Source organism: Pinus tabuliformis, chromosome X (genome assembly GCF_031772625.1).
Source record: "Pinus tabuliformis cultivar Carrire ecotype Pingquan chromosome X, CPIR1, whole genome shotgun sequence".
Taxonomy (NCBI): domain Eukaryota; kingdom Viridiplantae; phylum Streptophyta; class Pinopsida; order Pinales; family Pinaceae; genus Pinus; species Pinus tabuliformis.
Window position 1 is genome coordinate 829,784,087 of NC_142308.1, and position 14,712 is coordinate 829,798,798.

Here is a 14,712-nt window from a genome sequence, read left to right on the forward strand (position 1 = left end):
GATGTAGTTGACCTGATGACATTGTCGAGAAATTTTCTACTCAACAAATAGGATAATGGGATAATTTACATGGAATTATTGACTTTGGAAGACATGTCACTAACATTTTTTTTCAAATCAATCAAATTATTATAACTCAAGTTTCAAGTTATACTTGTATATCTCTGTGCATAGGAGAGATCAAAGGGAAAATTTGCTTGCAAATATATGAAATTCAAGAACAACCTTCAGAAATTATTAAAATGACCAATTGAATTTTATTTTATTAAAATAATATGTACTTCACCTAATTATATGAAAACACTAGAAAATATGTTTTTGCGATGATAGGATAGTTTGTTCTCCTACATTATTTTTGACATTTATTAGTTTTGAACATATTTGAAACTACTTATTGCAATGGTAGATTCTCTATATGCTAATGTGGAGAAGATGTTTTAGTGAAGTATTAAATCAAAAATTAAGAAAAATAATTAAATAAACAGCAATGGTTCAATTCCGTATATATATATATATATATATATATATATATTCAAGTTAGGTCCTTCATGATGGAAACCCTAAAGCCTTCATTCATCACCCCGTCTCTCGGATATTTTCAGCTTCAAGACTCTTCACTTTGTCTGAAGCACATTAATTTTGGTGTGAATGCTGCAAATCTATTAAAAAAGGGTGGAATTTATCTTGCAATAGGGTTCTTCCCTCCTCCAAGGTGAAGTCATCACTTCAGATCTCTCATGTTTTTTTTTTCATGAGGCCACTCTCAGGGAGTACCTCTGTATGGAGGTGAAAGTTTCCAACTTTGTCTCTACACTTGAAACAAGAATTCAATATCAAACGACAATCCCTTCCATTTCAATGTGACTCATACACGAGGGTAGGCAACATCAAGAAGGGATTTTTCTCAAATATTATGATATAGTCAAGGATATTTTAATCCTCCTAGTATCTAGATTAGATGAAGGATCCAAATATTGGGGTGCATCCTCTTCCTCTTAGTCATATTCCTTTAAGGATTCTTTGAATCCATGGATCTCATAACAACTCCCAAAAATCTCTTAGGGCCAGCCTTCATTGTAAAACAAACAAAAGATATTCCAAATCTAAAGGTGGAAGACTCACAATCTGGTCTTTTATGCTAGGCCTATGATAAAAGTACCATAATTTGTTGCTTTAATGGGCTCTGGCCATTAATAGATGCACTCCAGGAATGAGTGCATCAAATGTGGTCCCCGAATATATATATATATATATATATATATATATATATATATATATATATATATATATATATATATATATATATATATATATATGTATGTATATTTTTTTTAAAAGCTTCTTTGTGATGTATTTCCAAAATAAAGAGGATCATCAAATGGTTTTTGTTATCAAGGAAAATAGTTTTGGGGTTGCGTTCGTGTTGGGTTGTGTTATATTCTTTCCATGACTAGCCCCAGTAGTCAAACTAGGGGGTTAAAGGGGGGGTGGAGTCCCCCCTTCGTTGGGCCAGGCATAGTGGAGGGGTCACCAGGGGGGCGGTAGCCCCCCTCTACAGGGTCTAGGGTAGTGGCTTGGGAAATTTTTTTTGGACCCTATATTAGGTGGGCGGACCTACCTATGGTTTTGTGCATGGATTTTTCCCATGGTTTTGGGCACGATGGTTTTCGATCCATTTTATTTTGTACATCTGGTTAAGGGAAATATGATTATGTTCTAATATAGGGTTAATGGATTAGGGTTTATCGGTGCTTCAACATGTATATATATGTATTATAACATTGAAAGGAACATAATGAAATATCAATCTAGGAGTCCCAGTTTTGGGATCCAGGGGAAAATCTCTGTTTATATTTGTTTTATGTGTTATGCTCTCACCATTATTTATTTTCCTTTTTTAGAATTCATATGCAGGTAATTTCTATACGGGGTTAAAACCTACATTTGGTATCAGAGTTGTTTTGGCTTCAAGGGGACGCCTTTGCCACTGAGGGGTTATGCTCATGCCTTTGGTAGACCTTGTCTAGTAGGAGATCTGTTGGATCGATTCTTGTGGTGAAAGAATATGGAAAGCATGGAAAGATAGAGATCGAGAAATTTAATGGTAATAGTTTTTAGTTCTGTAAACTCAAGATGGAGGATCAATTGGTGGATAAGATCAATGGATCACAGTAGATCTGGGTACCAAACAAATAGAAGTGTTCGATGAAGAATGGAAGAAGTTGGATCTGAAGGCAAAAGCATAATACGATTATGTGTCTCATATTTAGTATTGTTGAATGTATCAGGGGAAGCTACAATGAAGGATTTGTGGGACAAGTTAGGGACTTTGTACCAATCTAAGTCTCTGGTGAATAAACTGTTCCTACAAAAAAAGTTGTATAACCTGAGGATGAAAGATGGAGACCCAATGATAGAGCATCTGAACGCATTTAATATTAGATATCATTTTGGGATTCAACTGCGTTAAGTAAGTCATTCACGTATGACCATTTCCATGAGAGGTAGTCGTAACTGATCCATTGTGGGGAAAACTCCACAGTTAAGCGCGCTTGAGCCAGAGGAGTTCTGGGATGGGTGACCTCCTGGGAAGTCCTGGTTACTGGGTGCAAGCCCCGGAAGTGATGATTGATGCTATGTGATTCATTTCACTAGTTTCAATCCCACTTCTTCACCCTTGTGAGCATCACCCGATGCAATGAGTGCTAAGTGAACTATTCAAAAATCATGAGAAATTAGTCAGTTACGACTACCTCTCATGGAAATGGTCATACGTGAATGACTTACTTAACGCAGTTGAATCCCAAAATGATATCTAATATAATGCACTGCGTAAAACCCCCATACTTACATTTAATATTGTCGTAAGCCAATTATTATGTGTTGATATTAAAATTTTAGATGAAGATAAGTGCATCAGTTTGTTGTGTTATCTACCAAATTCATGGGATAGTCTGGTTATTGCAATATGTAGCAATGCAAATGCCTTGCATTTTGATGAAATAATATCATCCTTGTTGATGGAGGAGATGAGAAAAAAAAATATGGAGAGTTATAATGGTGATGCCTTGTCTATACGAGGATAGTCTCAGAACATAAAAAAAAAAAGTCCTTGAGTTGGAGATCTAAATCTCCAGGAAAACTTGTAAAGGTGTGATGGAAATGTAGAAAGGAAGGGCACTACAAAAGAGACTATAAATATAAATCTCCCGAGAAAGGAAAGGGATCTAATGGTGCTCCTTCTGCAAAGGTGAAAACCACTTTAGATGAAGGTGAGGATGTGTACTTGGCTTCTTCTTCAAGTACACATGTAGATCATTAGGCTTGGTTGATTGACTCAGATGCATCCTTCCACTTCACTCCCCATAAAGAGTGGTTCTGCGAGTATGATAAATATGACAATGGTGATGTCTTATTAGGGGATGATAGGAAGGCTAGAATCATTGGTCATGAAAAATTCAAGTTGAAGTTGCAAGGTGGAAGGATTAGAACACTTTCGGGTGTTCTGCATATTCCCGCATTAGCCAGAAATCTGATTTTTGTAAGCAAGCTAGATGATGGAGGTGTAAAAACAATGTTCGTGAATGATACCTACAAGATGGTTCAGGGAGAACTTGTATTGATGCACGGAGTTCATATTGGAACTCTGTACAAGATGCAAGGTGGCATTGTTGTTAATGGGTGCAATAGTTCTGTGGTTCCCGAAAGTGGAGCAGAAAATCTAGTGGTCTCTATAGAAAAGACCATGCTATGACATCAAAGGCCTGGACATATTGGAGAGAAGGGCCTTCAAATACTTCATGGTAAAGGTATGATAGAAGGTATGTCTAATAGCTCTTTGGATTTTTATTTCTGTGAAAATTGTGTATATGGGAAGTAGAATCGGGTGAATTTCCCCTCTACTGGGAAGCACAGTGATGTGTTTGGACCTGTGTCGATTCCATCACTGGGAAGTCTATGTACTATGTATCATTTATAGATGACTTCTCAAGGAATACATGGATATATTTCCTCAAGAAGAAATCTAAAGTCTTTGACAGGTTTAAATAATTTAAGGCTCCGGTGGAAAACCAAATAGAGAAGAAGATAAAGGTGCTAAGGACAGATAACGGTGGAGAGTTTTGCAAGAAGGAATTTGAAGAGTTCTGTAATAAGTGTGGTATAGCATGGAAGAAGACTACTCCATACACACCTAAGTAAAATGGTGTTGCAGAAAGAATGAACAAGACGTTGATGGAAAGGGAAAGAAGCATGCTTAGTGGTGCTAGGTTAGGACAAGAATTTTGGGTAGAGGCAATGGAGACTACATGTTACTTGGTTAACAGATCACCTTCATCAGCATTGGAGGATAAGACTCCATAAGAGGCATGGACTGGTAAGAAACATTCTCTTTCACATATGAGGTTATTTGGATGTCATGCATATGTACATGTTCCAAAGGAGAAAAGAACAAAGTTGGATAGTAAATTTGAAAAGTGCATCTTTGTTGTGTATAAGGATGGTTTACAAGGTTATAAGTTTTGGAACCCAGTAACAAGGAAGGTTGTGTACAACCGAGATGTGGTATTTAGAGAGGTGAAGGATGCTATTAAACATGAAGTCCCACCAAAGGAACCTAAGAAGATAGAGTTTGAGCTACAGGAGGAAGAATCAGACTCTACAACAGAAGAGGAATTAGAATATGAAGAGCCACAAACTCCAGTTATGAGAAGATCATTTCAAGAAAGAAGGCATCCAAAAATGTATAGTCCATCTTCTTTCTGTACAAATGTTTCTTTATCTATTACTGATGATGATCCCAAAACTATGAAGGAAGTAGTAGATTCATGGAAAGAGGCCATGGTTGATGAAATGGCATCTTTACACAAAAATGTGGCTTGGGATCTGGTGAAGTTGCGAGTTGGAAGGAAACCCATTCGTAGAAAATGGGTGTTCAAGAAGAAAACAAATGCATAAGGAAAGTTGGAGAAATAGAAAGCTCAGTTGGTAACAAAAGGTTATTCCTAGGTGCCGAGAATTTATTTTGATGATATTTTTTCTCCTGTTGCCAAGGTAGCTTCTATTAGATTACTTTTATCTATTGTTGCTGCTTTTGATTTTGAGGCAGAACAGATGGATGTGAAGACAACATTTCTTCATGGGGATCTGGAAGAAGAGATCTACATGAAGCAACCTAAAGGCTTTGATGTGAAGGGTAAGAATGAACTAGCATGCAAGCTAAAAAAGTCTTTGTATGGGTTAAAACAGTCACCAAGGATGTGGTATCAGAAATATGATACATTTATAAGGGGACTTGGCTTCACCAGAAGAAAAGTAGATCACTATGTGTATTTTAAATTAATTGGTGACTGCATTATATGTTTCTCATTGGAAATGACTAAGAAATTATCCAAAATTTGAAGACCCAATTTTCCTCCAAATTCAATGTGAAAGATCCTGGTGCTACAAACTATATTTTGGGCATGGAAATTAAGCGAGATCGGGCAAAAAAGACGCTCTATTTAAACCAAAGGAAGTATGTCAAGACAATACTACAGAGGTTTAATATGTAGGATAGTAAACAGATGAACGTTCCTATGCCTCTAGGTGCAAATTTATTTGTTGAACAGTGTCCTGAGACACAAGAAGAGGAAGAGGACATGTCCCATGTTCCATATGCAAGTGTAGTCGGTAGCTTGAATATGCAATGGTATGTACTAGACCAGACATTATACATGTAGTGGGATTATTGAACAAGTTTATGTCAAAACCAGGGAAGGAGCATTGGACAGTAGTGAAGTGGGTTTTTAGGTATTTCCATGGCACTAGTGATTATGGTTTGTGCTACCAAGGAAGACCAGGATTAGACAAATTTTTGGACATCCATGGCTTTGTTGATGCAGACTGGTCTGGAGATATGGATTAGAGAAGATCTACAAGTGGGTATGTATTTAACCTATTTGGAGGTGCAGTCAGTTGGATGAGTAAGAGACAATTTGTAGCGGCACTGTCAACTACAAAGGCAGAATACATGGCAACCACTCATGCAAGAAAGGAAGTAGTTTGGATTCAAAGATTGTGTTCAAGTATGGGGTTAGTACGACAAGATATATGGATGTACTGTGACAGCCAAAGTGCAATTTTCTTAGCAAAGAACCCTTCTTATCATTCAAAGACAAAGCACATTGATGTTCAGTATCACTTTGTGAGGGATATGGTAGAACACAAGAAGGTGTTGTTGGTAAAGGTGAGTAGTTTGAAGAATAGTGCAGATGCATTGACAAAGTTTGTCAGAACTGAGAAGTTCTCTCATTGTAGAGAAACAATGGGCATTATAGGGCTAGATCAATGACTAAGCTCTCCTGTGGAAAGAAACAACAAGTGGGAGAATGTTGGGTTGTGTTATATTCTTTCCATGACTAGCCCCAGTAGTTAACCCGGGGGGTTAGAGGGGGGATGGAGCTCCCCCTTCATTGCGCTGGTCATAGTGGGGGGGTCACAGGGGGGTGGTAGTGCCCCTCTACGAGGTCCGGGGAAGCGCCCCAGGAAATTTTTTTTGGACCCTATATTAGGTGGGTAGACCTACCTATGGTTTTATGCATGGATTTCAAACATGGTTTTGGGCGCGATGGTTTTCAATCCATGGTATTTTGTAGATCTGGAAAAGGGAACTATAGTTATGTTCTAATCTAGGGTTTATGGATTGGGGTTTATGGATGCTTCGACATGTATATATATGCATTGTAACATTGAAAGGAACATAATGAAAAATCAATCTAGTAGTCTCGGTTTTGGGATCGAGGGGAAATCTTTGTGTATATTTGCTTTATGTGTTATTTTCTTGCCATTGTTTATTTTATGTTTTTAGAATTCGTATACAGGTAATTTATGTATGGGTTCAAATCTACAGTTAGGCTCTCCTTTCAGCCATGGTTTTGTGAATTCAACCCTTTATCCATGATAGCTCAGACCACTCTAGTTTGGCTAATGTGCTCATTCATTTGTTAACTCTTGATATGTGATCTTCTGTAGAAAGCACACTATGTCATTTTATTAAGATATATACAAATAAGCTTGGGAAGGGTATTGCAACATTTGCAAACATATGTGTTAAAACAAATCTATGTAAAGGGTTTCTTCATAGCATCCTCATCAATTGGAATGGCATAACATTTTCTTAGCCAGTGGATTACGAAAACACAACTTTTTGTTGTAGATATTGTCAACAACTGGGCCATCGCCATAATACTTTCCCTTCTTCAAGAGGGCATTCTACCCCACTCATGCTAAGAAAAAGAATCGACCATAACAATACCCAAAATATACAAAAGGATCTAAGAGTTCCTTGATTCAAAAGCAAGGCAACATGCAACAATGAAAATATTATACAACCAAATATACTCCTTTGGCCTCAACAAAGTCTCACGTAGTGCCATCTAATCCCATAGAGTCTAGGGTCCCTCCCCCTCTCTTGTTATCTCCCCATCCTCATCCAGATCCCTCGAATGAAGAATAAAGTGATAGAAACATGATATTGGCTTCATGTACTTTCAATCTCAGGTTAGCTTGTGTTTTTGTTTAGATTTGGTTGGGTTTCTCTAGTGACTAACCAATCTAAAATTCTCATTTTTTCATGTAATCTCCTATTCATAAGGTAATACAATTTTTACTCCATATAATGCCAAAAAATATGAATTAATTGAGGAAATTACCAAGAAAAATGTCATAGGGTGAATAAGGAATGCAACAAATACTTTCAAGTAATGTTTTATTCTCAAATTGTACCTATTAACAATAATTTAATATTAATGGTTCTTTGGTCTCCAAATTGTAGTAATTTCTCCACCATTGCTATATGGAAATGCTTAAATTGAAAACCCTCCATGATGTTAAAATCATTCAAGTTTTTAGACTAAAAAGCCTATAAGATACTAAACAAATATTAGATAATATGGGAGAGATGTTGTCATGTAACATTAGATAATATTATATTAAAAAAAAAGTTTTTATATGTTGAATTGACATAGAAATTGAAAATGTACACTCAAGTCAATGCATTGATTTCAATGTGCAATTTTCATCATTTATTGATGAATGAAAACTAAAATCAATGCATTAGAAATAGAAATAGAAATAGAAATTAAAACTAAAATTGGAAATGAATATAAGTTGATATTGACATATACATTGAAGTTATTGTGTTAGAAATGTGCACTAAAATGAATGTGCATTGAATTTAATGTACATTTTTCATCATTCAACATTGTTATTTATTTATATTAAACGTATTCCTGATGTAACTCATAAATTTACTTTTAAATAATACTTTATATGTTTTTAACAATCTAAGGAAACTAAGTAAATTTAAAATAATCATATTGATCTCAAACGTATACATAATTTTGATCATCTAAAAATTGTGTAACTATACTAAAAAATGAAGAAGAATGATTCACATTGATCCTTTGCAATGATATTATCCATGCTTTCAATCAATATAGGAAATTGTGTAAATTTCAAATGATTAACTCCATCTTAACCCATAATTGAAACCATCCTAGATCCATATTGCCATGGATCTATCAAGCATTGAGAGTGATCAAATATCTCAAGGTGCAAACCTTTCCTCAATTTTTTCACTCAAAAATAAGTTTGCACCTTGAGAGATTTCATCCCTCTTGGTGCTTGATAGATTGAAGGTTAAGATGGATCTTGGTTAGTGTAATGCAATACAAGAGTTTAGAAACTAACTTTAGAGGAAATTTCAATCTAAAAGTGCCCAAGAAATTCTCATATAATTTCCATGTCATAATATGTAAACCAATCAAAATCCTTTAAGTTTAAAAAGAGGTACATGTAAATATTTTGGAGGGAAAAGAAGAAAACAACATTTTTTAATTGTATTTTTGGCTTATCTCCTTATAGGTTTACTCAAATTTCAAGTGTAGATACTCGTTTGATGCGGAATTAAACTCCAAATCCAATGAGTACCCATTATGCATACTTTGGAGAAGACCCACATTGATAAAAATTTCAGATACATTAAAAAAGTGTGTCCAACACACATTTTTAATGTATCTTCAATTTTTATCAATGTGGGTCTTTTCAAAAGTATGCATAATGGGTATTCATTGGATGTGGAATTCAATTCCGCATTCAATGGGTGTTTAAAATTGAAATTTTAGTAAACTCATAAGGATATAAGCCAAAAATACAATTCACAAAAGTAGTTTTCTTCTTTTCCCTCCAAAATTCATAACTCTTATTTTATTATTTTATTATTTTCCTTAGGAGGCCACTTTTAGGCTGGAATTTCCTCTAATGTGTTTTGGTGCATTTGAAACAAAAAAAAAACTATTTCTAACCTATGATGGATCGTTATATAATTTTTCATCTATTTGGTATGTTTTGGGAAGAAAAAATGGAAGAATTGGCTAGCAAGGCCAAAAAGGTGCACGAAAATTGTAAGCATATATTCTTCACCTTCTATACACTAAGAGGTTTCCAACAATGTGAAAGTTGCCTTGATCAAAGTTCAAACACAAAAGTTATGCCACCCAAAATTTGACCTACCCTATTTACCACCATGGTACCAAGTGGATGCCATGTTGGCCCCCATTACACACCAATGTGGTGTTTCTTATACACTTGACCTGCGAGAATAACATAATACCAAAAATAAAAAACAATATTGCCAAAAACACAAATATCACATGAATTAAGATAAGTTGCAAAGGTATTTTATCATTCAGAAGATGATTCTTCCCTTGGTATCTAAGACTATTTATAACTTTATGACATCCAAAATCCTAACTACTAGTGGTCCCTTGCATAATACAATTTAACCACTTTATTTATTAACTATGGACCATTTATAACTAATTGTGGCCCCTTTTCTATAATGTGGATCAACCACTTCTAATTATTATTAATATGGATAACTGATTACGGGCTTTATTGACTCAGCTAACTATTACTTTGACTAGGCCCCCTTGGGCTTATTGCATAAATAAAGGGGTTAGGGTTGGACCCTAACATGCCCTCCCCCATCAAAAGTAGTCTTTTCCTCAAGGCTGAAGCTGCGGAAGATGTTGAAGAATAGTGGTTGGTTCCCATGTTGCATCTTTTGGAGAGGTGTCTTTCAACTTGATCAGGATTTCCTTGATCATGTAGCACACAATGTCTTTTGCAAGTATCCAGGACTTCCGGTCGAAGCCAAAGTGAACCTTCGTGATCCAATTATGGTAGACATGTTTGAACCCTGCAATTGGTCCCCAAAAATTTCTTGAGGCAGGATACATGGAAGACCAGGTGGATTTTTGAAGTAGTTAACGGGGCCAGTTTGTAAGTGACTACTCCTATACACTAAAGTACTTGATAAATCCCATACAATTTTGGTGCTAGTTTATGGCAACCCTTTTCTTTAAGAGGGGTCTATTTATAAGGTTGGAGTCGTAGGGACACCTAGTCACCTACTTGAAATGACCTCTCTGAATGGTTTTGGTCGTCTTGTTGCTTCATTTTATTTTGAGCTTGATGTAGATTATATTTGGGGTGAGTGACCATGGCGACACGGTTCTAGAGGAGCTTATCAACTGTCTGTACTTTGGACGATCCAAGGATATAAGAAGTAGGTGAAGGTGGGAATTAGCCATACACTTCCTCATATGGCATCATCTTTTTGGCTTCATGATAGTTATTATTAAACCATCACTCAGGTAAAGGAGACAACTCTACCCATTGATGCTTCTTGTCTAAAGTTAAGAATCACAGATAGGTCTCCAAACATTTGTTGACTTATTTTCTTTTACCATCATCTTAGGGATGATAAGTTGTACTCAGCTGGAGTTGTGTGCCCTATAGCTTGAACATTTCCTACCAAAATTTACTGATGAAAGTGGGGTCTTGATCAAACACAGTGGAAGTCGATGTGCCATGCAGTTTGAAGATTTGTTACATGAAAACTTGAGCCACCATTGTTGGGGTAAATGGGTGTGGTAGAGCACAAAAGTGAACATATTTGGAAATTATGTCAACACACACTATGATGATTTATTTGTTTCCTAAATTTTGGAGACTTGTAATGAAATCCATGGAAACATTTCTCTAGATGGAAGCAGGGAGTGTCAAGGGTTGTAAGGTTCCTGATAGTTTGATCATTTCCCCTTTGTTATGTTGGCATGTGTAGCATTGAACTACACAAGCAAGAATTTTAGAAATTTAATGTGTATATTTAAAAATTCTCATGAAATTTACTAGATCACAAGACTTGAATCTATTCTACTCATCCATGGAAAGAAAATCACGATCGAGAACACAAATAGTTAACATTCATAAGGATTCAACACACATACACAAAGATTTATCTAGGGGAAAGAAACTACTCAAAACTCCTTAATATTTATATTGCATTAATCAAAGAATATATAAGAAATAAAATGCTTTCTCAATCCTGAGCAACCTTTGCAGTAGTATAATCCATCTCACTGCCTCACAAAATGACTCAAGCCAATACTTAGCCAATTTCTCAGCCAGGAAAAATCCTATTTCCTTGCATTGTTTGATGAGGAACTAGCTACCTATTAATTAGAGAAATTACTCACTGAGAATTGCACAATTCCTTTAGGCCCTTCTTTGACTGCATGTACCACCTATACAACTTGGAAAATTCTACAATTGATAGTACGCTGCCCTTAAACTCTACTCTCAACTGGGTAAATCGATTCTCTGCATGCATGAGTTAATTTATTTTAACTGATCAATTTAACTAGATGATCACTCATTGTGAAAAACGTTACACAACCTTGACTGAACCTCCACTAATTCTACTAACAATGAGAACTAGTTATACTAAAAATAATTTAAATTAACTAAAATATATTGCTACAAATTAGCAATCAATCATGTAGAACTAGATTCAAGCATCTCTAACTTGAATTTACTAAGTTAACTGCGTGATAAGACCCATGTCACCTCAGTTAACTACCTCCATGTATTCTACTGAAATTGAAATTAGAATTCCTCCTAATTTAATCAAGGAAAAATTAAATTATGAGTTTCTTGATACATTTTCAACACTCCCTCTTAATGCAGAAGGGATTATCATCTACCCCGATCTAGCACCTTTGGAATGTACTGCATGCAACACTTCTATATGTTTCTACTACTACTGCAACATCTGCAACTGAGAATCATCCAAAAAATAAAAATTAAAATAAATTGAATCAACTGTGTCTGCAACTGTATACTGGGAAATATGTGTTTCTTTTTACTATGCTATTGAGCTTCCTGATCTTCTTTCAACATGCCTCTACACTCTTAGTATCTGACTGACACTTATCCTCATGCTATTGTTCAATATTGTGGGCCCTTGTAGCAAGGGTAATGATCCATGAGACAATCAAGTTGGAAATACTGAGAGGGGGTGGGGGATGAATCAATATTCCTTAGGAATTAGCACTTTTAAATATTTTTAGATCATTAGTTAATCTTTAAATATTAATATTAAGCTAGTGACAACAGTGACAAAAGAACACAATAGGCACAAGAAGTTTAGGTGGAAAACCCCCTCCGGGTCAAAAACCACTGAACACTTTTCTAATAAATTCTTTAACTTCAGTCCCAACCAAAATGAAAGTTACAACTTCCTAGAATTATAGAAAATAATTCTTCTTCAGCTCCACTTGAAGGATGCCCCAATGCCCTGGTTTCTTCAGTAGTCAACTGAATGGATGCCCCAACATCCTAGACCAACCTACCACCCTAAAGTGTTCACAGGCTCCAACCTATAGGTGACTTCATGCACCTACCTAGCACCTCCCTACCACCCTATAATGATCAGAAGTGAGACAAGAGTGTGGACTCCCATACCAGGGACAATGATCCACGATAAAATATGATTTACAATGATTTTCTTGTACTTGACCGAACACCCAATCACACTATGACCTGCAACCCAACCATGACATCATCCCAACAGTGACTCCTATACCTCCCAACAATGCCTCTTCAATTCTAAGAATATTGAATCTTTCACAATAATGACTCTCTCAATGATGACTCTTTTACAAATTTACAATGATGCTCTCTTTTACCAATTTACAGTGATGCCTATTTTACAGCACTGGATTTTTGACAAGTCCTGACACTTGTCTCGACATTGCTTCTTGGATCACTTGAAGCTGTTGAGTTAATGTTGTGCTTTCTTCAAGTAATGGTACTTTGGCATTTCATGTCCTTCTAGTATGTGTCTGAATTGTTTTAAAGTGTCGTCCTTCTTGAACATGCATTAACAAGCAAGACCCAAACAAATTAAAAACAATATAGTTGTGTTGTCCTGAAAAAACACATGTCAGAGATGATACTCAAAATTAAAATGAAAACACTAATCATACATACCTTTCTGTAGCAGACTTACCCTTGATTGTTGATGTGTGGTCCTTACTCCAGTGATCCTTGAATGCATACTTTTTCTTGCCTTCTAGGAGCTCGATATTGATTCTATTTTATCTGTGTAATTTTGGATCTCCAAGGTCTTAAATTTATCATATGGTATCCCTTTGAGTCCTCTTTCTAGCCCCACAGGTTTGATCAAGATTTGATTCTTCAAGAAAGCGTTATACCCAATCTCCCACGATGACCTGAATATACACTCGTTTAGTAGAGAGAACTTGTATGAAGTGCCACGTGTCACTGTTTTGACCTTCGGTCCTAACACCGATACCAAAAAAAAAATTATTTCCTATTTCTATCACTATTTATGAAATTTGAATACAATTCTTAGAGAAAATGTTATGATGATTTTCCTGAGGTCACTTGTTTGACATGGAATTCAGGAGCTTTCAAAAAACGTAACTTCTTGAGATCATATCGCCGAAAATATAGTGAGCAAGGATTTGAAATTAGGTCACTAGAATCATCAAGATTTTGGATCAAATGCACTTTAATTTCAGTGTTTGAAGCTTCCTAGAAAACAAGTTATAGCGAAAATTCCATGATGACCTCTTTGAAGCAGCGAAATCTTAGAATCCAAGGCTCTAAACTTGCTTCAAAATAGAACTTCAAGCTTGATTGTAATTTTCTACCCTAACTAGACCTCAACAGAACCTTAAAGTCATTGCAGCATATCCTACATGATAATCTTATTAGGGCCGAAAAATTACAGAGGTCTTCTCACAAGATAGTTCGACGTTAAAAAATGTTTTCTAGAGGATGATATGATGGTCACTATTTATATAAATGTCTTGAGTTGAGAGGGTCCTCAACAAGTGAACGTTGAAGGGATTTTAGGAGCATAAACATTATTAATTATTGACTATTCAATGACCAAAATCAATGATGAGGGCCATGCCACAACCCCATGGGGTTTTAGCCCACTAACTGGGGTTACTAACTTCAAACACGAATAACTCCCAAACCGTGAAGAACTACATTGTTATAGACATTTTTGGGCCCTACAACCCCAAGCATGAAATGTCCATAAATCAAGGGCTCCTAAGTCCCTAAAAGTGTTGTTCCAACCCCTAAAGGAACAAGGTCAACAGATTACAACTTCTCCCAGAAGTTCTCCATGAAAACCTGTTGGCATTATGTTGTCCTTGATGGGAACCCATTCAGGTGATAGGTCACTGTACTTCAAGTCAGCAGTAGAAGTTGATGATCAGCTACCAAATATTGAAGGAAATAAGGAGGACGCAGGTATACCTTACAGAAAATGCGTACCCGCAGGTACAC